The 25564-nt window shown below is 37.5% G+C and overlaps 1 long non-coding RNA gene across 2 annotated transcripts in view; it reads left to right on the forward strand.

Moving 5' to 3' along the window:
* LOC143158996 (uncharacterized) overlaps positions 1 to 21441 on the forward strand; it is a 153790-nt gene extending 132349 nt beyond the window's left edge. For both annotated transcript variants that reach the window (XR_012995088.1, XR_012995089.1), the window contains one exon: positions 20448 to 21441. This is a non-coding gene — a long non-coding RNA (uncharacterized LOC143158996). The remainder of the gene's footprint in view (positions 1 to 20447) is intronic.
* The last annotated feature ends 4123 nt before the right edge of the window (positions 21442 to 25564 follow it).

Below are 25564 nucleotides of genomic sequence, written 5' to 3' on the forward strand. Positions count from 1 at the left end.
CATGAGATACACAGCTCTGAGCGTTTGGCGGAAAGAGCAAGAATTGGGGTAGGAAAAATGCAGGACTGGGCAACAACAAGGTGATGACTTGCAGTTGCAAGACATCAGCTGAGATCTGTAGCTGAAATGAAGTGTTTTTCCTTGTCGCACTGCTGCAGCACTAATTTTCTCTGATAAACTCTCTTCTTGATGATTGTCTACACTGGTAAAGGGAAAGGCATGAACAAAGAGTATAAACAGGGATAGCATTGCTATCTAAAATGTGCACAGTCCCTGGAATATGTGCGTATTGCTGGTTTTAGCTTTGTTTCCTAAGGATGCTTTCCATTAGCTCGCTGCTAAATAGTCTGTCCAGCCATTGGACATTTTGATGGAGGACTGGGAACCTTAAATTTGGTGGTTTCTACAAGTTTTGTGAAAACAGATGGCTAAGTAGAGAAGAGAGACTCAACCTGAATGTCTGTTGAGAATGGTTACAGCTCACTCTTACTCCTCGAGGCAATGGCCAGCACGAGCCAGTCGGCAGAAACCAACCCCTACGCAGGCTGCAGCTTGATGGGCAGCAGGGCAGGGCAAAGAAGAGGAACTGGTAGCAAAGAGATGGCACCAGGCAGGAAAAGGCTGGGCTGGGAACTGCCCTCTGCCCTGACGACAGGGACGTTAAGGAGACACCAGGCACTCCTGTATAGCTCATGAAGCTTTGTTAGTACTGTCACTGTGAAACTTCATAGAAAACATGCTTAGCTGTGCTTGCCCAGAGCTGCCTTACACACTGATTTCCAAAGCCATCTTATGCCAAGCTATGTTTCTGTATCTGTATGAGTATGTGCATGCATTTTTGAGCTGTGGCCGAATGGGATAAGGAGATTTTGGCACAGCAATGAAGAATGACAATGGAATCAAGGGGATTTTCAAAAGAAGAAATAAAGCATTTTTGTATCTAATATATGTATATGGTTATGAAAGCTTAAAAGATCAAATGGAAACAAAGCATTTGTATCCCTTATGTGTGAATTTCATATAGGTCCATCCAAATGTACACAGAGAACTTAGGTGTAGAAATTTATATGGTGGCACATATAAAACAGTATATTTCAGTACTAAAAAGGCTACATTCTAACCGAGTGTAAAGTTCTTGTTGAAATGTGTGTACACAAGTATGTACATGTGTCAGTAGCCTGTGTGTATATATATTAATTTTATATAATTAAATTTTATATTGCATTGAGTATTCAAATATTATTTCCTTTCCATTTAAAAAAAAAAAAATCTAAGCTCTCAGGCAATATGAACACTCTAACTTTTGTATAGGACTTTCAGCACTTGCATTATACTGTGACATTTGCAAGGATATTTAAGGGAACTAATACATCATATGTAGCCAAAAAGATTATTCAAAGTTACAGTAGAAAGATGGGAGGGAAATCCTGTATTCTGTTCATGATGATAGAAGTAACAGTGGAAGGGATTTTATTTCCTTCTGATTGTATTACTTAAAAATTCACAATTAATCTGTGATAGTAGGCTAGATTCTGATTTTGTGTAAATGACTACAGCTCTGTCAGAGGTAGCTATGTTGATATGATCTGACATGCTGTCTTTTTTTTTTAAACACAGCACTTAATGAAAAGACTGGGAGCAAAATTCTTGTCTTGGAGACAGCAAAGAAACTTTACTCAAGTCTCATTTCACTGGTGTAAGTGAAAGGAAAATTTGACCCAAGGCTTACTAAGTAGTAATTATGGAAAATAATTTTGACATAAGCTAAAAGATAGTCATATAGCTGCACTTCCCAACATATGTGGAAGGTTTTAAAACTAACTGGAATTTATTGAGAGACAAATTCTGAAATTCCATCCATACCTTTCTTTTACATTAAGAGACTATATAGTTCACTAACTGAAAACTTCTACCACAGATATTAAAAAGAGTAAAATATTTTGTATCTGCAAAGTACCTGTGTAACACCCTTCAGTTCTGTGAACCCAAGAGTGACTTTGAAGATGAATTTGGCGTCTGTTCTGTTATGAAAAGAGATACTGGTAGTGGAAACGATAACTTTGTTTTTTATTCAGATCTCACTCTTTTTGCCTTGTTTTGTTCTGCTTTGCACATATGCAGTTTAGTTTAACAGCACAAAATATTATCCATAATTACAGGAAGATCTTTCTCTGCTTTTTTCCTTTTATATTGACATCTCTCTCAGCTTTAGAATCTCCCTCTAATTTGTTGCACTATTTATTGACTGTTCTCTCCTTCCAAATGAGGGTATTTAAGGGCTTCCTTCTTTGTTTGGACAGTATGCATTCTTTCTGATCTCTTAAGTCAATTTCTGAATTAGTAGAAATTGTCTCCCACTGAGTGTAAGGTGCTTTATCAACTCACATATCATTCCTGTTGTTGATAGGAATGAGACCACTTTTGTCTTAACACTACTACCATCCAGAATAGGATTTGCTAGCCATATTTACAGGTCTATATAAATTTGCTTTTTATATAACTATACACATGATTGCATCAACTTGCAGATGACTGCTTTTCCTGTGGGTGATTTTCTGTGTGTATCTTCCTGTTGTGGGTGTGAATGAGCCTCTTTGCTTTAGCATTACCCATCTGGTGCATCTATGCCCATGCCTGTGCAATGGACAGAACACATGGTAAATGCAGCTTGGGTTTAAACCATGTCCTACTCTTTCTTGGCCTTGCATTTACCCTGTAAAGCTTTTTCTGGATTGTTTTAAATCTTCTTTTGCTGTGTCTTTTTTTTTTTTTTTAATTAAAGTTTTTATCCCTTTCATGGTTTCCTTGATGGATTTCTCAAACTGCCTCATAAATGGTGGGAAGTTGTACCTTTATCAAATGGTCCTGCTAGAAGTCTTTATTGTCTCAGAGAGAAGCTTCTCTTCGGAAAATGCTTAGGGATTTGAATCCCGTTAAGAGAGGCAGAAGAGGTAAATCTGTTAGATCTGTCTCAGATCTGAGTAGCTTTGAGCATTTGGGTGGTGCCCAACCCTGCTTTTTCTTCCAGCCAGAAGAAAGGGTGTCTTACAGCTCAGCGACTAGGGTAAGAGATCAAGCCCCCACGCATAGCCTTGTGAAGGCAGTTTCTCCAGTGTCATCTTAGTCTTTGCATTCTTTGAACTTCCATCCTCAAGGGGATGAGGAGTACAGAGAGTCTCATGAAACCTACTTCTGAATTTCCTTCTGGCTGTGATACAGTCTGATGAGAAGGCAGAGGACAAGAAAAGCTTGGGCCTGTTACTTCACCAAATAAATGTTTAGTTCCTTTGAATTTTCAAAATACAGCTTTTTTTGGATGGTCTTCCATTTCTAGAATATCCTATGCTTCATATTAGGAACTGCTTATGTTGCATGGAGCCCTAGACATTTCTTCTGATTTGCCACCAATTTTATCTGTGCCTTCAGTCACAGTTAGCTGGCTGTGGGAAGTTAGTCTGACAGCTTTGCCCACACCTTTATTATTTCTGTTAAGATGTGTAAGTCTACATTTCACATCTCTCCTGGAGTTCTATTAGGTAGTTTTCCTTTTTTTTTCCCCTTGAAATTTATACCTTCAGCTACTTAGGCAACTTACTAGCTGCTGGAAAACGAGGCATCAGAGCTCATACAAATTGCAATTTTCCTTTGATTGGTAACAAGATGAGTAGCACAGACTGCTGTTCTTCCTCCTTCATATTTTGATCTGGCACTTCAGGCAGGATGCTTATCCATATATGTCCAGGTCACAAAGCAGCCAGTCTCCTAAAGACACTTATTATTTGACATCTTCAATTGCTCTTTCTTTGCAGAATAAAACTCAGCAGGTCCCTCCAAATCTTGATCCAAGACTTCAGGGTTCTTTTTGGCTTGTCAGATTCTATTTGTGCTCCTACTCTCAAATGCCTAGACAGAAATTAAGTACAGTCATTGACAACTTCAGTGCAAATGAAATGCTACAACTCTAGCTTCTATTCATTTGGTGCCTTCTAATCAGTACCTTTGAAGGTGTGCCAGAAGCTGTGACTCCGTCTTTACTGACTCAGTCCTCTCTGTCCAAGTGTGGGAATTATTTAGCAAAGCAAATGAGATGTTGTCAGGATACTGGATACTGTGTGCCCTGAAGTTTTGTAATTGCTGACTTCTCACTATCTTAATCAAGGAAATGTTATATTCTGTCATAAGTATCTGCTGCAGCAGGTGGTGGCTTCTCTTGATTTTGAGGGGCAGAGAGAGGTCTCCATGTTTTGGGAGGAAAAAGGGTTTATGACAGCCACAAAAACAGTAACAAAAAAAGAATAGAAGCTCCTCTGGGCCTTATGAAAGCTGAAAGTCTTAATTTTCTTATTTGCCTGTCTTGCATCAGGAGACAGTGAGTCTGCAGAAATGGTTTAAGTGGAAACAAATTAGCTTATCAATGTTTTATCTGCTACAAGATCCACTCAGATGGATGGCTTAAACCATTTCAGCCAACTGGATCATGAGTGGGAAATTCAGGACCACATTCTTGAAGTGGTATTCTGTGATATTGGGTGATTCAGTGTTGTTCCTGCAATCCAGGGGGAAAAAAGTGCAAAAGACCTTGAGAAATGTTACCTTCCAAAGCCAACCTATTTCTGGGTCTGTACTCCAAAAGAGTCTTATTAGATAACTTTTTGTACTAGGGCCTGCAGTTGTCAGAGCCAAGATAAAAACACCTGCTGTGGTTTGGTCAAGCTCTCAAAGGTTATCTGAACAGCATCTTTGAGGGAAGTTCTCATTTGGTTGTCCGTAGAGTTGTTGTATGGACTTCTGTCTGTGACCTTTGGTTTGGACAGTTGCCCATTCCTATTTTTCCTTTTGTCTCTGAGTATTCCTCTGATGATCTGTAGGAGTTACAAGATGCTGCAATACAACAGTAGGAATGTGCAGACTAACAATACTTTACAGAAAAAGGCAATTGTGCTTAACAATAACTGGATATTCTTTGAGATATAGTGCCCCAAGATGCATCAAAACCTACTCCGCTTGCCCACTTCATTGGAGTTCTGCTATTATTTTAACTGAAAAAACCAGAGATGATCTACTCATTTATTTCTCATGTACTATACACAGGAGTGGAGAGCAGGTGTGCTTATATGGTAATGCTAAGACTTAAAAATTAGGTATATGTACTTTCAGCCACATGTGCATACAGACAACATATGTTGCAAAATACCGCTTACTGTTAAATAAGTTGTCGAAACATTATTTGCATAAACGGTAAGCTGTTAGGCTTACTCTGCTTTCAGAAGGCTTCTCCTAACCAAAGGGACTTCTGGAGTCATAATCCATTCTTCTGCTATTAGAAACAACTGGAATATTTAATCTTTTCTAGGACATTAGAAAGACTGGTCTTATTGGGAAACTGCTGTCAGAACTTCATTCCATGTGAGATTTTTCCCCCCCCGTTTCCGATTTGACCTTATTCATGGCCGGTGTATTTTCCTTTGCTCTTGTACCTTCATCTTAGGTGCTGCTTTGTTTTTCCAGGTATATTCCTTCCTCATGAGAGTAGTTATTGCCCTTCAGATTCCATTGTGCTACTTAAAAAAAAAAGTCAGTCTTGTAGTTTTCTCTCATAAGATCCATACTATTCTGGTCAAGCTAGTAACTGTTCTCAGCAACTCTGTTATTAGACCCATCTTGCTTAAATATACACAACTAGAACCGAATGTTGTATTCCAGAACATGGTCCAGTTAACTCACCAGTGGCTTTTGGATATGGGGGTAGTGTTTGGTTTGTTGTCTTTTTGGTTTTGTTTTTTTTTTTTTCTTTCCTAGCCATGTTGTACTGCTCCTCATTGTTAAATTAATTGTTCAAAAGACGACAATGTATTTTTCTTCCTATGTTGTTACCATCTGATGAGCTCCAAATTTAATGCAAAAATTCTTATTAATCTGTTAGTGATTGACCTTGTGCTCTGAACAGTTAAATGTCACCCCATTTCCATTATTCCAATCCTAGAGATCTTCTGTTTTTTCTTGCATGATATTATAATTCTTTGTATTGAAAAATACCTCCCAACATTGTCATCTGCATATTTCATCAAGCAGTTCTGATTTTTTTCTGATTAAACAAGATGGGTCTCAAGAATGAGCCATGAAAAATTTTAGCAGTAGCCTCCCAGACAAGGGATAAATCTGTAACTATAACCTGCTTCTGTCTTGTATAACTAGTTCCTTTCCCGCTGTACAGCTTTCCTTCTAATTCCCATCTTCTCGAACTTCATCAGTAATTTGCTGTGGCACTCTGCCAGTTCCTTCACTAGTCCGGCTGAGAGAGAACTACTCTCTTTTTTTCTCCAGAAAAATCAGATATCTTAACAAAGATAGCTGTTGATTTAAGACTGCATTAGCTACCCTTGGTAGCTGGTTATATTTTACTCTATATTCCATTTTCAAAATGTCTTCTGATCCTTGTGTACTATAGAGGTTTCCTTCTTAAACATGGGGGCGGGGGCGTGTGCGCGGGGAATAATCCCAGCTATGACTCAGGTACTTTCAGGCCTCTTAGATATTTTACAATTTAAGTATACTGAGTTCTTAGGAACTGAAGATCCCAACTACATAAACTTCATTGTAACGTCTAAGTTAGAAGCCTAGTCAACTAAGATGCCTTTGAGGCAATGGAGAGAAATAGATGGCTCCAGAACATAATTTCAACCTTTAAGCAGTAATGATTAAAGCTCCATCAAGACAAGAGTCTGCTGTATAAAGTTTTGTATAAACTTGCTCTTATGAGATTTTTCAGTGGTCTTCTCAAGAGTGATTTTCCAGCACAAACTCAGTTCCAGATTTATCAGTTCCAGATGCTTATTGTAGTCTCCTGGAATGTCCTATGGCACTTTACCTTCCTAACACACCTGTAAACCATGTACCAATGATCAATCATCAGGCATTCAGATAGTTTTGACTTCTAATGTTAGCATCAGATGATGCAAGGCAGTTTCCTGTAAATGGTTGGAAGGGACTCGTATTCTATAATTTTAGGCCTTAAAATTTTTGAACTTTAGGGTAAAATAATTGTTGAGAGAAGATGATTCAACCCATTAGCTTAAGCTCCGATAATATTGCTTTGTGGAAGTGCTATTGACTGTATGGTGACTCTAGGAAGCATCTTACATTTAATACTATTCACAAGCTTAAGTTTGTTGGGATAATTCTTGGCATTTGAGTGCAGAACTTCAGTTCTGATAATCCATTCTCATTTAATCGTTCGTATTGTACAGTCACTGAACAGACTCTGGAAACTGTCAACTGCAGCTGAACTCGCTTCAGTTGAGTCACACCTGGCGTGTCGCAAACATGGCATTTTTACACCAAATAATTTCTGATTTTTTTTTTTTGGTAACAGGAACTTCCAATTTATAAAATTATAAAATTTGTGGTTTTCACTTTTTTTTTAAAAAGTGATATTGCCAAGAAAGATGTCCAGAGAATTGTCTTATTGCTTTTTTCCCCATATATATTATCAAAATACTACTTTTAGGAAAGTGTGTATTTCTTTGTGTTGTCCACAAAATCATAATATATTGAATTAAAGTTAAATGTTGTTATAATCACATTTAATAGTGATATAGTAAACAATAATAGCTTAACATAGTTTTCCCTATGTTTCAGTTAATTTTTTAAACAATTTTAGATCTTTCAGATCACTTTAAGACTGAGAAAACTGTTTCCTACTTTAAAGGAGAAAATAATCTCTGATTAAATCTCTGAATAATCTCTGCATTTAAATGAAGTTTCTTACAAATTACTCCAAATATGGGACATAAAATCACCCCACTTTATCAATGTTAACACATTTTACTCTAGAGACAATTCCAGTTAAGCTTTTTTAGGACCTCTTTAGCACCAAAGCTTTCCAGCAAGCCAGTTTATTACAATCACAAACTAAATTCCAAATTGGGAAGCAAGTATTCCCCCAAACCAGGAAAAAATATTTTACCATATACCCTGGAATTTAGGTAAACCTCATAAAAATTATGTATCTAACCATTTTAATTTAGTAAGATTTTCCTGTAAGAGACTTTTCTCTGCCCAGATGTTGGCTGATATTAAGCCCAGAACTTTAGCAGGCTCTTCACAAGGTTACACTTGAACAGAATTCTTAAAAAAGATATTAGCAGCAGTAACTGCTCGCTTGAGGAAGTAAAATAGATTATGCAGAAATTTTTCAGAATCTTGTAACTTTTCCAAGGTGAGAGAGAGTTGGGGCGGGGGCGGGGGGAGGATATTTGCTCCTTACTGATAAGACTACATGCTATGCAAGAATCCAGGCGAAGACTCATCCTTTGTTTCTCAGAGAATTTCTCTCATCCATTCTTGTGACAGTTTCTGGTTAGTGAAGGGTATGTGTGGCAGGGGTGTGTGTGGTTTTTTTAAAGTTTGTAAATATGGGAATCCATGAATCAAATTCACTACCTTAGCAAACACACACTCTGAAGTATGCTAGCATTCGAAACCCAGTATGACTTGTAGTTCTCCAAACTGTGAGAGGAATAGGCAATCTGCCCAATTCAAAGTATTACCAGAGTACTGTGGTAGGATCAACAGGCAGGAAAGGAATTGAAGTGTAGTGAGGGAAGAATGCTGAAGGGGAGACAGCATCAAGGTGAGAGACTACAAAGGTGTGAACTGGCATTTTTGGCCTCATGGAGAATAAGATGAATACCAGTAATGTATAATAAAAGAGAAGTACCCTGTGTCTGGAAGAGGTCAAGAAGAGAAAATGATCTGCGATGATGTCTACCAGTTTATACTTCCAGTGACAGTGAAGACTGGTCAGACAGTACTGAATACTGGAAGACATGTTAGAAAGAAAAAAAATAATTTGGTCTCCATAAATTCTAATAGATGATGACTGAACTTGTTAGGCACAGAAATATAGTTGTGGTCTTTTGGTTACTATGTTGTCATCCTGAGAATCCAAGCACTCGGTGCATTTGTTTGACAAAAGTTATGTTGAATTTTGTGTCAGTCTTTGGCTTAAAAAATAGCAGGATGTAATCAGATTTCTTGTGGTGTATCTACGTGCAGCAGACACTACCCTCCTAACTGTTCATCCCTGTCTTTTACCTCCTTCTTTCCCTCTTCATGCCCTTACCTCCACTTCTCTCCCTTCCTCCCTTCAGTGTAGCACTGTGTTAATGAATTGCTCCATGGTTCCCATCTGCTTTGGTGTAAAACTTGCTGGCTTATGTTAAACTGCTTCTCAAGATGACTGTGCATCATGTGTTTGTACTTGTACAAATGGAGCAGTCCAACAGGCGTGGTGAAACACTAGCTGATCTCTAGCCCAGTTTTCGGGTGATTTGCTTGGGATATGGGCATCCCAGTTTTCACAGCTGATTCTGCCACTGTCCCACTTCCATGTAAATTCTTGGCCTGCTCCCAGCTTAGTTGTCCTGGGTGAAAGAATCCTCTTTTCCAAAAAAACCCCCATAAAGGTCATTTTATAGCCCGAGACTGAGGCACCTGCTGATGTACAGAGCAGCGGAAGAAGGCAGTGTTAATCCACAGCCATTTCCAACTTCCAGTCCTGTGCTTTTACCATTAGAGATTTTTTTGCCTGACAATTACGGCTTAGTTTTGACCTTGGGTCACTGACATCAGTGGAAGATAGATGTCAGTATCTTAAGGCAAAATCAAGCCTTGATGGTTGTTCACCATTTTTCATCATTCTGTGGTCGGTTATATGAATCATGCCAAGAAAAAATGTTTCCCCCGTTCACTGAGAAAAGTATGGGATACATGAAAAGATGGATTTTAAGACTGGTTGAAGCATTATAAGGATCTAAAATTTCAAAGCCAAGGGGAGCACTTCTGTTTGTTTATTAAATATTTTTCCTTTAACAAATGGATTCAGTTAAAATTTGCTGATATACTCTGCCATAATTGCTTAAATATGTTTCTGGTAAAAAGATCTTAACTTTTGTCTCATTCAGATTGTATTAAAACCATCCTGCTGTCACTTAAAAGTATTGCTAAATTTCTACAACTCTGAAGTCCTCTTAAACTTTCCCTTGGAAGAAATATGGCATGACAGCTATAATTTATGGTATAGATTTAGCATATTTAAGGTATAGAATACAGGGCAATATTAATAAATTACACAGAAGAAGAAAACAAGATATTGTCAGGTCAGTAAAGTGTAAACAGTAAGAAGCAAAAGGGGACTGAATGAAAAAAACCCAAACACATCGGTCCCCACCCAAGCCTCCCTAGTAATCCTCTATAATTTTTTAATGGAAAAGGGCTAAGTTCAGAGTATGCTTTGGATAGTGTTAGAGACGGTGTGGAAGCTAAGACTGCACAGTAAGATAATACATACCTGGGAAACTGAATGCTTTTAAAAGTAGTGTTTTATACTTTGGTACTGTGAAACCCCAGAAAAGAGATGCATAGCCCACACTTCCTCATACAGCTCCATAAATAGGCACTGTATCTTTTGTTGCATCCTCAGCTCTGTACACTTGGGACAAGCAACTGCCTAGTGGCAAACAGTTCAGAGAAACAGCACTGAGGAACTGAATGTGGTAATTGCTCCAAACTCATTGTTACCCACTTAATTTCATATAGTCGTGGCCAAATCTTCCATCTGTCTCTGCCCTCCAACAATGATTTCAGGACACTTGGAGCTGAAACCAAACTGTGGGTTTTTTTCTTTTATTCTTTTTTTTTTTTTCCTTGGTGTCTGGGCTCTCGCGATCACAGCCCTTGATTAAATGACAGGTTTTTGTTTTCATTGTCTTACCTTCTTTTCCCATTCAGTTCTTGACAGCCTTCCCTCTCAGCTGAATACTGTTATCACTTCTTTATTCTAATCCTCTCCCTAGCTGCCTATATTATCACCCCTCTGTTTCAGAACTTGGATACTTACCCTTTAATCCATTAATTGGCTTTTTACCCTCAGATCTCTTTGCCTCCTCTGAGTGCAACCTGACTCTCCCAGCCACCACACACCCTGGCTGTTCTCTGCCCATCCTCCCTTGCACCTCCTGTCTCTCCCTACATTTTGGTGCTAGTTTCTCTTCTTTCCAGATAATCTTGTGCTTTATTTCTTTTCACAAAGGAGGGCTCTCTAGTTCAATATCACTTTCAGTGTTGCTTCTGTTTCCTCCCTGTGTTTACGTATCGCCTTTCTTCGTTGCTTCTTAACAAGGGTAGATATATATAGCAGGAATAATCTCTGCAGCAGATATCCGTGTTGTCCCCAGAATAGGTCCATTTCCTTATCGGGGTTCAAAAATGTTGGGCAACTTAATAAAATATGGGTTGTTACACAGCGAATGTATTCACTTAAATGAGATTATCTTTTGATTGAGTTAGGTTTCTATTGCTGTTTGCATGCAGTGGAAGTGTACATTTCTTAACCTTTTTTTAAATCATGTACTCTTTGTGTATAAAATCTGTTTGTATTAAAAAGAAATACTTTATCTGGTGCCACTGTTTAGTCCAGGAATAATATTGCTATAATTTAAGAAATCCTGCGTACTTTGATTTTTTTTTTCTTAGTCAACGTTTGAAAATATAGACTATACTGCAATGAGGCATGTTAGCCTTTTTGTTTTGTTATCTCTAGATAGTAAGTATGAATACACACATTTGATATTTAGCAAAATAGGGAAAATTATCCTGGTGCTAATGTACACAGAGCTATTACACCCAGTCATGGTTAATAGCACTAAATGGATTTAGAGTGAGGAGTCTAGACTGCAATCCTGTCAGCATCTGCCCCTTCCCCAGTAATTTATTTGAGTTTTGCACCTGCAGATGCTGAACTGGGACTGAATTCATACAGAATTTTTTATTTGGATAGCAGGCACTGAAATAGTAACATTTAAGAAGAGCACTAAATGAAAGTGTCTGTGTTACCATTAACTTTCCCTCCTTTGTTGTCAATATTGAAAACAATAGAATCCTGATTATCCAGGCTCTTACCATGAGGATCTCCTTCTCTAATTAACTCCCTAATCTATTGGCACCCTGATTATTAGATATATCTTGTGCCGCCTGGTTTTTTTCAATGGTTGGAAAGCTTTCATAAAATATTTCAGTTTTAGCTCATTCATTGGCACAGCGTATCTTTAATATTCCATGCAAACATAGTGTCGGTCCTTTCCTTTGTGTGATGCAGTCTCCATGCTCTGGAGCATTACAAGCCTTTCTGAAAAGGTAGTAGATATGCAGAGGCTATGAGAACGGCATAACTGGAAAGGTAATCGTGCAGAGGAGAGTAAAAGTCCCCTCTTTGTTCCTACACCCAATGCACGTGATGTCACAGCTGAAAATCACCTTTTCCTCCAGTTTTAATGATGTGCATATGTACCTACAGGCATCTCCAAAGGTGAAAGGTTCTAATCCATTGTACCATGTGGCCATGGCAATGGGATTTTGGTTACAACTTGTAGAACAAAAAGGTTTTCCTTCAGAGCCTTGTATATTCAGACTTGTTTGTATGAGAGAGAGATGTATGTCTCAAATTCTTCGATCTCTAATATAGGAAAAATAAATTAAATTCACCTCCCATCACAATAATTTCTTCAAAACCAGAAGACACCTAACTCAGGGAATCAAACCAGCATACCCAGGCAGACCTTTTCCTTCTTCTCACTTGGAAGAGCTGCAATCCTGTGGGAAATAGAGAATGAAAACCAGTTTAAAAGCCTTCTCATAAAAAATCCTGCACCTGACTCTTGGCTGTATACATTTTAAGTCTCAAACATACCCCATTACTTATTTGAGTAATGTTTTAATTTTGTTAAATGATTGACCCCTTATTGTTTTTTTTCAAATGTTCTTGGTATTGGGCTATTCCCTTCCTTGTTTCATTCTATGGAGGATCAGCATTTGAAGTTCTTTTATAAGAGGATGCTCTTGTAAAGATCTACGATGTGCCTCTTGTCCTGCACCTAGAAACGTGCATTGGTGTGGTAGCTTTCAAGCAGTTGGACACCAGCATGTAGACTTTTTTCAACATGTTCAGCCTGGATCTGTCATTCATGCGTGTGTGTGCAGTTCACTAATGAAGGTGGTGGCCTTTTTGTGGTCTATGAAGTCTGTATTTTGTACGCATGGAGCCTTGCACCAGTCCTGTTCATGTGTGAAGATAAAGGCATGGAATCTGTTTTTATATGTCTCTCTCCAGAATCTCCCTCCAATATTGACAGGAGTCTATATATTTTTAACAACAAAAGACAGAGCACCCTAAAAAACTATGTACCAATCATGTACTGCAAAAGAGCCAGCAAAATAGAAAAGGGTAAGAGAAAGAGTAGAAATAAACATGTACAGTAGGAAACCTTCCTCCACTGCATGCAATATTTTAATTCAATTCATAGTAACCTTAAGTTACCACTGGGGATGCTAAAAAGCTTTGTAAAGACACAAGTGTTTTTCATGAAATGAATTGATAATCTTTGAAATATGTAACCTTTCCCCCCACCCCTGGCTGCTACCTATAACAGCTTAGGTAATTCAAGACTAGTTTTTTACTTAGTTCTCCATAATGCTATTTATTTCTTGTCCATTCTTTCCTTCTTTTGTAACTATTTCTGAATTTCATGGGCTTCTCCTAAAACACTGTAATGCTAATGCTAAGAGTAATTTTTTAAAGGTGCTTAAAAAATGTAGATGTTTAATATGCAGCTGCTCTTCAAAGGGGCAAAAGGTTTCTTTCTGCCAATTCTTTCAGATTCTGTATTAAAAATCTTTTTTTCCCTTCAGCTGTCAATATTTAAGGAAGTACCCTTTCATGTTTTCTATAATCCTGTTTAAAATAGTAGGTATATTCTGTATCTGTGGCTAGACATACAGCATGGTGCAAAATAATCTAAACACTCAAGGTTTGTTTGCAGATTTGCTCTAATGAAAAAGGCTCAAGATATATAATGAGACAGCCCCTCTGATACAGTTAATCAGTATCTACACAAGTTGATCGCTTGAATGCATTACGTGATTCATAAGATTGAATAATATTTGCTGATGTCTTATTTTTCAGCTAAGAAATCTAACACTTTTAAGGATGAAGAGGGGTAAGAGGTCCTCACTTATGTTCCTCTGCTCTCTGCAAAGTAGGATAGTTTTGAAGACAGCTATATTGCAAAAACAAAATTCCAAATACTGAGTAGGAAGGGTTCTTTCATTCAGTTGAACATCATAGGAGTATGGTACCATACCTAAATTGTAAAAATATTTTTATTCCAAAATGTGTTTAATAGGTCACACTTTTACAGTCACAGCTTAGCGTTAATTACTATGTCTAGTCTCAAAACAGGTCTATGGTAATAAGTGTCTCACTAAATCATTGTCTTCAGTGTGCCTAAACTGTCAGGGTAGGGATTCTTAGAGGTGCCTAATCGATATTTAAACACAAATCCTGTTAAAATTCTCCATGGCACTGGTGAACAGCTATGTGCTTTAGAAGCCAGTTCTTCTTTGATCCAGGTCCTGTTTCATTTTGCATAGGAATAGTTGGTGAAGGAAAGGAAAGAAAGGAGACCACGTCCTCAAGTGTACTTGCATGACAGTAGGTCAGGATAGCTAGCTAATGGGGATGAAAGATGCTCAGACCTGCAGTGAACGGCATAGGCAAATCCTTTTTCACGGGTAGTGGGTGTTTATTGCACAAGATGCACTGTCTTTAGTGCCTATCCTGACAGGGTGGCTGCGGTAAGCGTGTTCAGCCAGAAATTATTGCTTTACTCCATCACTGTAGCAAATTTCTAAAGCAGAAATTATCACGACAAAATTGGGGGTGTGTGTGGGGGTGTTGATAATTTTGGTTTTCTGAAGGAATGAAATTTGGAAAAGGAAGCGTTAAAGAAGTTACTGCTGCTGTAATATACATACCAGGCTCTTTCGGTCTTTTAAGTCTTCACAGCTCTCTTACAACAGGTTCTCTTCGTGTCTAGAAAATGCAAATCTCTGGGCTCCTAAAAGCAACTGAATAGGGATATGTATTTCATCTTAAAACAAAGAGCAAAGAAAAAAAAAAAAGAAAAAGTTATTCAAAGGATTTTGGAAACAGGTGTTCTAAATCAACTTTAATTGGATTTCAGTTAATTATTCCTTATACTTTAGGGATTATAGGAAAGGAATATAGGGGAAAAAACACGAACAACTTCTCTGACACGCTAATTGCTCTAATATTATTTAAGCTAAGCAGCCCCTCATTCCTTTCACCCCCACCCCAAATAAATTGGCCACCAGATGACTGTTACAGAGGCTAGGGAATAAGAATGAAGTGAAAAAGCAAGATGCAATCTTTGAAAGCCACCTTTACTTGGGAGAGTGGTTAAAAATTTAGTCTATTATGTATACTATCCTCTGCCTGTAACTACTAAGAAAAGGCAACTGCTAAAAAGCTGTTATAGATTGATTTTGGATACCACATTTCTAATATGAAGATTACCTACATGATTCCCCTGACATTTTACCCCTCGCAGTGTATGATCTATGCACATAGTTTAGACTGGGTCCAAGAACGTTTCTCCAGGGCTGGCAGAGGAAGGCTGGGTGGAAGACAGGACATTATTAAGGATTGTATTTTGGCTTTTGGCTTTCTGTCCTAATTCCTATTGTAATGAATCCACTTTTTCCCCAATGTTGGAGCTGGTATAACATTTGACATGAAAAATTGTATATGTAGAGTTTTAGTTTGCCTCTGGGAACTGACTTATTCCAAATTTTAAAAGAAGTGGGAGAGGGGGTGAGCGAGGCTTGCTGTGCACAATCCCTGTATGCCCATAGAGCTGTCTCGTGGGATTTCAGTGGAAAACTCTAACAAGATTTTCATAATTATTATAAATCAAAGTGGTCTAAAGAAATGAGTATTTAAAATTGGACTGAAAGTAGCATTTTTTTTGTTTGTTTGTTTGGGTTTAATCTTTAATTTTGTGCAAACTTTTGTGCTGATCCCTCTTAGTTTTTAAGTTGATGAGAGTGAGAGCAAGCAGCTACACTTGCTAGTCTCCTCTCACTGTCCAGCCTAAGAGAAATGAGTGATACCTGAGATAAAAGTAACAGATTTTCAAAGTTATTTTTAAATTTTAATATGATACAATAATCAGAGTTTCTAGTAACAACCAAGATAATGTTTTACGTTAATTTTTACCTTTATAATGTCTCTTTGAAGAACTCCCCCCCCCCCCATGTTTGAAGCATACATGAAACGTGTTGCTTTTGAGCAGGAGATATTGTCAAGTTATATGTGAAATTATTTACACAGCAAATTTTAAAAGATTTCAGAAAGCCTAATGAAACTTGCCTGAGGGCAGCTAGAATTTGCCTTCTAGCCTTCTGCATGTGTGACAATTTGCTAAGGATCTCAGTTAAAAAAATCGGAAGGGAATTTCCCACATTCAGTAGTTCTTATCTATAACTAAGGTATATTACTAAGGAGGTATACCTATGCCCACTATATGTGTCAGCATATTTACCATCCTTACAAACAGATGTGAACATAATTACATCTTATCTACACAGTCACTTATTTACCTGACTTCTGTACATATTTGCATAAGGTCCTAACAGGGACTTTAAAGATCTGAGATTTTTACAGAGCTTATGAAAATATTATTCTTAAAATAAACTGTTCTGTTATAACCCGAATTTCTGCCACACCTGGATGAAATTCTTAAGAACAGATGCTTTAGTTGCTGCTATGAAAGCACAGTAGAAAGCGGTAGTGAAAATAGCAAGACTTCCTGTGTTGGTAGCTTTCAGAGAATAGGCCAAATAAGTGTCTGTATTGTTCTAGCTGCTCTTATTTATCTCCTTAACTCACAGCATTTAGATGGCATAATTTCTCATATTGTGCAGATGATGGTACTGCATTCTGTAGGAAGCAAGTATTTGTCTGTCAAGTGTCACTATTTCTAACTGACAATGAAATGCAAAAGATAAATATCTTTAAAATTTTGTTCAGTAACTGTAAAAAACACTATTTACACATATGAAGATAAAACATGAAAATACATGTAAGGTATATAGGCATATTTAACTCTTCATTTTCCAAATATGACAGTTCATAGCTTTTCTCTTGGTCATCAGTGGGGTTTTTTTGTAAAGCTACTGCACGCAAGCTTTATTCTTGCTTGTACAGAACATGATTTTACTTCGCAAATGAAGATGCAAACTTTTCCTTCTCATTAAAGGTAAAAAAAAGGCACTTCAAAATTCTGTTTCAGTAATTTTTTTCCAAATCAATTCCATCAGTATCAACTTGCAGGAAAATATACGTCAAATTACATTTGTAATTTGTATCCTAGATGTGTTTTATGCTCTTTTACACTGTATAGAGCATCTCAGCGCTAGTGATGTTTTAATGCTCAGAGTTCTGTAGTTTTTTATCCCTGCCTCACTTTTTTCCTTTGCTCCCCCTTCTGACCTCTGCTAAAATCCTCACCATGGTGTATTGGTGGATAAGTGACCGCCTTTTAAAAGGTACTTTTTGTATCAGCCGAGCGCTTTCTTGTTTGAGATGTGAATGTATTTTATGGACAGACTCAAAGCCTGGTTGTGCTCAGTCATATGTGCAAAAAAATACGCTGTTAGTCATTTGTAATCCCCAGCCCATGGTGGTTCTCTCCATTTTATATGTGGGAAGACGTGCTTATTTAATCACAGACCAGATGTGGGGCCTAAGGGCCTGACCCAAAGCCCATTGAAATCAGTTGGAAGCCTACTGTAGGTTTTAATGGCCCTACATGTTTAGATAAGTATATCTGACTCGTTTTTATGAAAACAAAATTAAAAAAAAAAAGCAACTTCTTTTTGCTCTCCTCACTCCTTTCCTATTTTCCTTAGGAGGAAAATCCCCCACTGTACTCTAACTGCAATGAAAACAATTTAAAAAAACCTGACAACTATTCTGTTAAGACAGTGTTATAACAGGAAGCTGGAACATGGCTTTATAGCACTGGGGTGGCTATGGTAACTTTCTGCACTATGAACATTTTCTGATAACACTTTGCACAGAAAGGTTGATGTGCTTGTGCAGAAAAACAGTTTATATACAGTATGGACTTGGGGCTACATGGTAAAAATATCTGTAGAGTCAGTGTAGTCTATTTGTGAAATATAGCAGGGAAAAATATTTATGAGCACCACAGGACATGAAGCTCAAAGTGCAGTCATTTCTAAATGAAAATTATGTGACAGTTCATCAGTATTTAATGCTAACATTGCTTGATCTAGACATAAAGAATTTAGCAGCCATTTATCATAACATACAGTACTGTTCATTTCCTGATTTGCTTAGAATACATTGGTGTTTTAATCTCAACACGAGCCACAGGTCTAATTTTAGATATTTAATGAAAGGAAAATCCGGCGAGAGACAGATTTTTCACATGGCTATTAGAAGCCTACTCCCACAACTTGAATTGGTTGGTCTTTTTAATGCGTGCTCCCAGAAGCCACTGCTTGGTCCCTGCACCAGATGCAGGTGTTCCCTTGTGCTGTCAGCCAGGAATGATTAATGAGGATTTGCCCCTACTGAAAGCAGTCTTTGGAGCATTGTTCAGGGCATCTGTGGAACTGTCGGGGGAGACAAGGACACAAGTGAACAACCAATTATTTGGCCATCACTGAGGCAGCATGAAAAAGACATCAAATTGGACAGAGGAGCAAAGCTTTTGTTTCATGATCATATTTTTAGGTGTTAATAGTAACAGAGGAATTCTACCTGTTTTGTTTTGCCTTTTTTTTTTTTTTTTTTTTTTTCCAGGGGAGAGGGGAAGGGTTCAGACACCGCTTTAAAGCTAGGAAGGGATGTGTAAAAGAAACAGAGACAGAAAACTGATCACGGTCCTTTAAAAGTGTAAAAGGGAGGAAAACACACAGAATTGATTTCTTGGCAGTTGCACTGTGTGTATAAAGATACACCGTCTTGCTCGGCTAACATTAGGGAACGAGGGCTAAGAATTCTGTGAGGAGGAGGATTTCTCATGCAGGGAGCTTCTTAATTGCTGGCCAAATACAACAGTTCAGGAGCCGGGGCTTTAACAAGTGATAGCGCAGGGAAGTGTTGCATTAGGATTCTGAAAAAGAAAATGTGGGGGAGCAAAACCAGAAAACATTTGCAAGATTGCATTCAGCATTCAGCCTGCATCCCTCTTTCTGTCTCAAAGAAAATACTCTTAGGTGCAGAAGAGTGGGGGAAAAAGAGGAACAGAACTAAAAACACTCTGCTCAGGCTTAGACTTCTGCATTTTTATATTTACCAAGACTTGTGATTATAAATACTAATTTTAAACCAGAGGGAAAGGATTATATTTTCAGAACAATCCAATTACAGAATGGATTGTTTGTAAAATACATTTATGCTCCATCCTGTCAAGCCTCCTTTTACCACAGTATTAAGAATAAGAAAGTTAATTATACAGCTTAATTCTAATGAGGAATATAATGTTTTATTGACTAATAACAGATATAGTATAATTTCTACCGAAGTAATGTAATTAATATTTGCAGTGGCTAATTCCCTAACCTCAAGTTGCCTCTGTCCCCACATATACATGCAAGAAAAGGAGTTTGGATCCCGAAACAATTACAGATCATAATTCCAAACTATTCCTTAACGAAGGAGAAATCTGTATTTCTAAATTAACAGTTTCGTTATATTTGACCACTTGGATTTAGTTTTTTTTCCAAATTATTTATCCTTTAATGGCTTTATTTTATCAAGGAGGACTCATGGCATCTGCAAAATTATGTGAATGTCCATAAATAAAGGCCTGTTCCCTTATCCCAGCTGGTTTGTAGGAAGTTCTAGTAAGCAAAAAGTTTTTGCCTACTTCATATTTAGAATGAGTTGCTGCAGGTAACAATTTGACTTATGATATCCAGATTTTCAGAATTTGTCATCTCGGTGTCAAATGTCTGGGTCTGAAACCTGAACAGTCAACTGCTGTCTCTATTTAATATAGGATGATCATCTTGTTAGAAAATAAAAATTTAAAAATAAAAAAAAGTCCTTGGAATTTAATAACCGCTTAATCATAAAGAAAGAAAAAACAATGCAGTACACACGTAAATGGAATCTTTATATTTAAAGAATATCACATATTTCTTTATACCAACCAAATGGAAGTCTTGATCAGAAGGAAATCACTAAACAACCTAAGAATCGTTAGGATATTCCAGCGTTTTTGATAACTGTGTGCAAACTGTAGACTAGAATTTTTACATTGGGAATAGCCTCAGTACCAGCTCTTGAACTGCAGTACTGATGTGTTTAGTTCTGCAGGTCTGTCCTTTTCCAGCAGTACAGCTGTTTGTTACTCTCTGCAAAGGACTTTGACATTTGAAACTGAGCTTTGTCCCCTTTTGCATTTGGTATATCTGCTGGAACTTTAAATGACTTTATTAGAAGTTATAAAATCAGTGTACAGACACACTCAACTCTGTTTCCTTCTTGTCAGGAAGAGAAAATGGCATCAACAACATGCCCCTGTGTCTGAAAGACATTACTCGATGGAAGAAGAGCCTGTTAGACTCTGCCTGGGCATGATGGGAGTGATGCCGGTGAGGAAGGAAAATACTTCCAGGAACAGAAGGAATTATTATAGCATCGCTAAAGAGGACATTTGCCTGTGACTGTTAAAGTGCTGAACTGGGTTTCCTAATCCTAGATAAATAAATAGAAAGAAAGTTTTCTGCCACTGTAGGCTGTGCTGAAGACTGCACCTTTTCCTGCCAGGTGTGGACTTTGCTACAGTAATTCAAGGCTTGTTTATCACTCTGCTGGATTACTTCAGACTCTGCTACTTGGGGTTGTCAGCTGAAGAGCATAGAAACATCAGATGTTAAAGCTTGATGAAATTTCTAAGTAACATAAAGAAGAGAACAGCCTGCTATTTAGATGTGTCAGCAGCATACAGCATCGAAATATCTTCAAGGTCATTCTCTCCAAGTCTCCCAGTGGGTGAGCACCTTTGGGATGGAGCCCCTGTGAGCCCCCATGGGAGGTCCCATGGGACAAAGATCAGGACAATACTTTAAAGCAAGGACTGAATCCTTTTAGTGGAGGTTCTTTGGCCTGAAAATAGGGATGGGATTTGCCAGCTAGTGCACATAATGGGAATGCTCCTTTTTACATACCATTTCCTCCAGTACAGTGACATCTCTTCCACCCATTACGTTCCTCTGCAATCCGCATGCTTTTCAAAAATAATTATGTTTCTACCAGTACTTGTGCTTAGGTTTCAGAATCATACTTGATACCTGTTGGATTATGATGTTTTCCCTGTAAATTCTTATGTATGTAAGTATTTTCATGATACTTCAATAAAACCATAAAAATTGAAATTCAAAGCAAAACAAAAACAAATGGGTAAGAACATATGGAAAGGGATAAACCCATTATCATCTTTATTATGAGTGTTGTTTGCTAAAAACATCAGCTTTGATTTAGCTTTATGAGGTAAATCCACTGGAGATTTATTTTACAAAACTAAAAAAAATTTCTGAAACTGTCACTTATGTTTTTACAAGGATCTCTAATACTCTACAGACTGCATGAGATTACAAAGTAGTGGATTAGTATGAGGGGAAGACCATTACTACCTGTGAGATGACTTTCCTTCTGTTCCACTATATATTTATGGTGCTATGTAGCTAAATAATAGATGTGCCCTATTCTAAGTCATGACATATTCTTATGGATCTTTGCAATTCCTTTTGATGAAAAAATGTTTCTTTGTCTGTAAATAGCATGGCTACTGTAATAAATTGTTAGAGAAAAAAATAACAAAGAGAAAAATAATGAAAGCTCAAATATTTTTTGTAGTTTTTAATATGTAGTATTTGACTTTTATTTCATGCTGGAAAGAATGAGGGTTATTAGAATCATGTTATGATTAAGGGTTAGCATTTATTTCTCTTATTTATGCTAAGTAAAATCTAGCAATAACAAGCTCAAGGATTCAGGAATTGTCTTTCATAAAACTTCTGACCATCAGGATTTCTCTCTTTGTCCCTCCTCCTACCAGTATAACACAGCTTGATGGTTCTGGTCACTACAGCCAGCAGTCAGTCTGCTGATGGTGACCATTTTGCGCCTCCGTTATTGCCTCCAGGCCTGAAATGAGGTGAGGCTGCAGGCAACTGGGGTAACATCATTAGTATCTCGTCAAAACTGGTTGTTAATGAACCATTTCATAAAGCAGAAGGAATTCTCTCTGCTGCTTGTACTGACAACAAAAAAAGGGCAAAGGAAAAGGCTTGGATGTAAAAATATTCCCCCTTGCAGGAACAGCATGAATCTGCTGCAGTTTGTTTTGTTATCACATACACGTTCTGGTATAGGGGTAGGCAGGGCAGGTAGGGATTTTGCAGATGACACTTCTATATCGATTTTATATAATAATGCTGTACATGCTTGGTTTGGGCTGCAAAATTTGCAGTGTGAACCACTTAAGTTCTGGCTCTTTGGCAGTAAAGAATTGTGAGGCTAAAATCAACTTCAGTTCCTTTACCCTTGATAGCTGTTTTTTGCACCTGATATCCCAGAGCTAGGAGTTCAGTAAGTTGGTGCTTACACATAGGTATGTATTTACTTATGAAATTTATTTTTTCTCCAGAACCCCAGCTTATATCCATAGAAAACTGTCTACAGATTTTATAAACATCATTGACTTATTCAGCTTTTATTTTTTTTCTGTGCTTAAGAGTAGGTCACACTTAGGACTGATGTGTGAGGCCAAAGGGCTTTTCTTTTTCTACAACCCCCAGCCTGTTTTTTCATCAGCATAATTTCCCACCATTTCTGGATTTCACTTTTTGCTTTCTAGTCCCTCTCATCTTCATGCGGGTTTTTTTGGACTGTTAATACCATCTTGTACACATACTCTTTTCCCTTTCCTCCCTCCCCCCCCTCACAGCCTTCATTCACACATCCCCTTTGCTTTCTATTTCAGTTCATATACTACTCTTTTCCTGGTCTCTTTTCCACACCTTTGTTTGTTCTCCCTCCATTCATGCCACAGCTGGGAAAATAATATTCTCCACACCTGGGGAAGTGGATCTTCACTAATGATGGTGAAGTTTCACCATGTATATTCACAGGCTGGAAATAAAAACACGGTTCAGTGTCACAGACCATTTTTCTAGGGAGAGGATCTTTAAAATAAGAGGCTTTCATTAATGTTCTTTGTAATGTAAAATGTGTTAGCTTCAAATTACTTACTATCTGAATATGAGTTAGACAAAATTCTTGTCAGTGTTTGGATGGATTATGAAGCCTCACCGTATATATATCTTAATTGTTAGAATTTTCTTTGGATTTGTATGAACTGTCAAGCTTTATAATTTGTGTGTATCTACTTCAGTATTAAATTCTTGGCTGCCTCAACTTATTTTATTGCCCTTCATGGTGCTACGTTAATGGTAAGCATGACAACACCAGTTGCATATATTTGTTCGAATGAATACTACCCATTGTATGATCCTTATTTAAACCTCATTTTAGCATATTTTTGGAAGCTTTAAAAATGCAGACGATGTTGCAAATTCCGATTAGAAGTAAACAACAGATTATCAGAGTATTTTGGTCAAAGAAGAAAATGGAATCCTTTACTGCAAAGAAAGAGGCATAACATCCACACTGGGGTGTAGATGGTTAGAAGCTGTGGCGGTCTATAAGCATTAACAGAAAATAAATAGTACAGAAATATGATTTCTTATAAACTACCAGAGCCTAGCATTTTTATAAACCATAATCTTGACTGCAAGTCTTGAATAGTAATGAAATAATGATTGTAAGAATACCAATATCAAAAATATTTGAAATAATAATTTGTGAGGTTTGTGTTGCCCCATTCCACCCAGCAGCCAATAGGAAGTCAAAGGACATTTTAAGAAAAGTTTATTAAAATCCATTGCATTTGAAAAGACTTAGATCTACATTTCTGCTGTCAGAGGCTGCTTCAGGTTCTTCCCCTATGGATACAGATTATGTTTGTTTTCAGAATAGCTGAAGCCAGAAATACAGTCTGTGAGTTTGAGTGAACTTTCTTCACCTAATTTCAAATCTGCTTGAACTTCGTGACTTTGTATATTTGATTTAAGCTTCTTTGAGTTTGCATTCAATAAAGGAGGAGAGTATAGGTGAAGAGAGAAGAGACAGAAAATCCAATGCAGAAATATCAAGAAAAAAAGTTTGATATACATGGCACATGTGAATTCGTTGTTTCTCCTTTAGTATCTTCTGTATTGTGCAGCATAGAAGCTTTCCTTGGGGGGGAGGGGGATCAAGTTGCCATTTTTGTTTTTAATTTAATCATGCACAAAGTGTTTTTACTTCATCAGCTGCAGCCTTAGCAGATAAATAGATACTATGATTTATTTGTGTCCAGCTTTGCGACATATCCTTCCAAAAGCAAAACATGGTATGCCAGAAGACACGTGAAATGGAGTGATTTATGTTGCTCTCCTCTTACTGTCTGCTAGAAAGTCTGTCCATCCCTGATTTTAATCACGTCCACTTAGTGGTCAAGCTAATTCACCCTGCTGGCCAGATAATCTAGTTCAGTGTCCACTGCTGTTATTACCGACCGGAGGTCAAATCTTTTATCTGTTTTCTCCAAACTCAGTTGGACACTGTTTCTTGCTGGGAGTCTTTGGAAGAAGGTGATAAATCTTATTGCTAATATCCCAGGAGGTAGTAACGTGTCTTCCTACAGGCATATCTTCAGGATTTTTCCAGGCTCTGTGAACTTAAATAAAAACTTTTGAAAATCCTGTGGTTTTATTTTGTTTGTTTTATTTTTATATCTGTGATATAAGTATATCCACTTACTGAAAACTGAATTGTGAATTGTCAACACAGAGTCTTCCGAGACTTTGTCTTCATTTTCATGTCCATAAACAGGAATATAATCTAATCCCACTATCAATATTATGACTACCTGTGTGTACAGGTAGTCTTTTGTAGCATAACCAGTTTACATTGCTTGTTATAGTCTGGATATGTGCCAGAACCCCCCAAAATACAGTGCACGTGGATTTGGGGAATGCTGCACTACGGAGAACTCCTTTTGCCTAACAGTAATTCCTGGATGGTGAAGAGCAGCGATTTTCTACCTAAGATCTATGGAGATCAGTACGTGACTTCTGAGTTGGCTGCAAAAGGCAACTTGAAAGAAGTTTTTATGGTACACCGTGGTTTATGTGAAATTTGGCATTTATGGGTCAAAACCGATAAAGCCACTTGTGTGGCTTTACAGCTGTAAAAGGGCTTATGCTTTGCTTTGTCTCTAAGTGTTAATTTAAGACACAAGGTTGGCATTGCCTGGAGCCTTTGTGCATACCATGAAAACCTGCTTCATTTCTTTGCTATTACTGAGCTGGCAGCCAGATCAAATGTTGACTGTAAACTTCTTTCCTTCTCCCTGCTACTGCACTAAATGCATGCAGGTCAAATGAAATTGCATGGGGTTTTTTTATAACATATTATAATATTTTTATATTGCATATGAAAATATATAAAACTTTTAATGTAAATTTATTATAATAAAAAGGCATTGCAAGAGTAAAGATA

Source organism: Aptenodytes patagonicus, chromosome 3, assembly GCF_965638725.1.
Source record: "Aptenodytes patagonicus chromosome 3, bAptPat1.pri.cur, whole genome shotgun sequence".
NCBI lineage: Eukaryota > Metazoa > Chordata > Aves > Sphenisciformes > Spheniscidae > Aptenodytes > Aptenodytes patagonicus.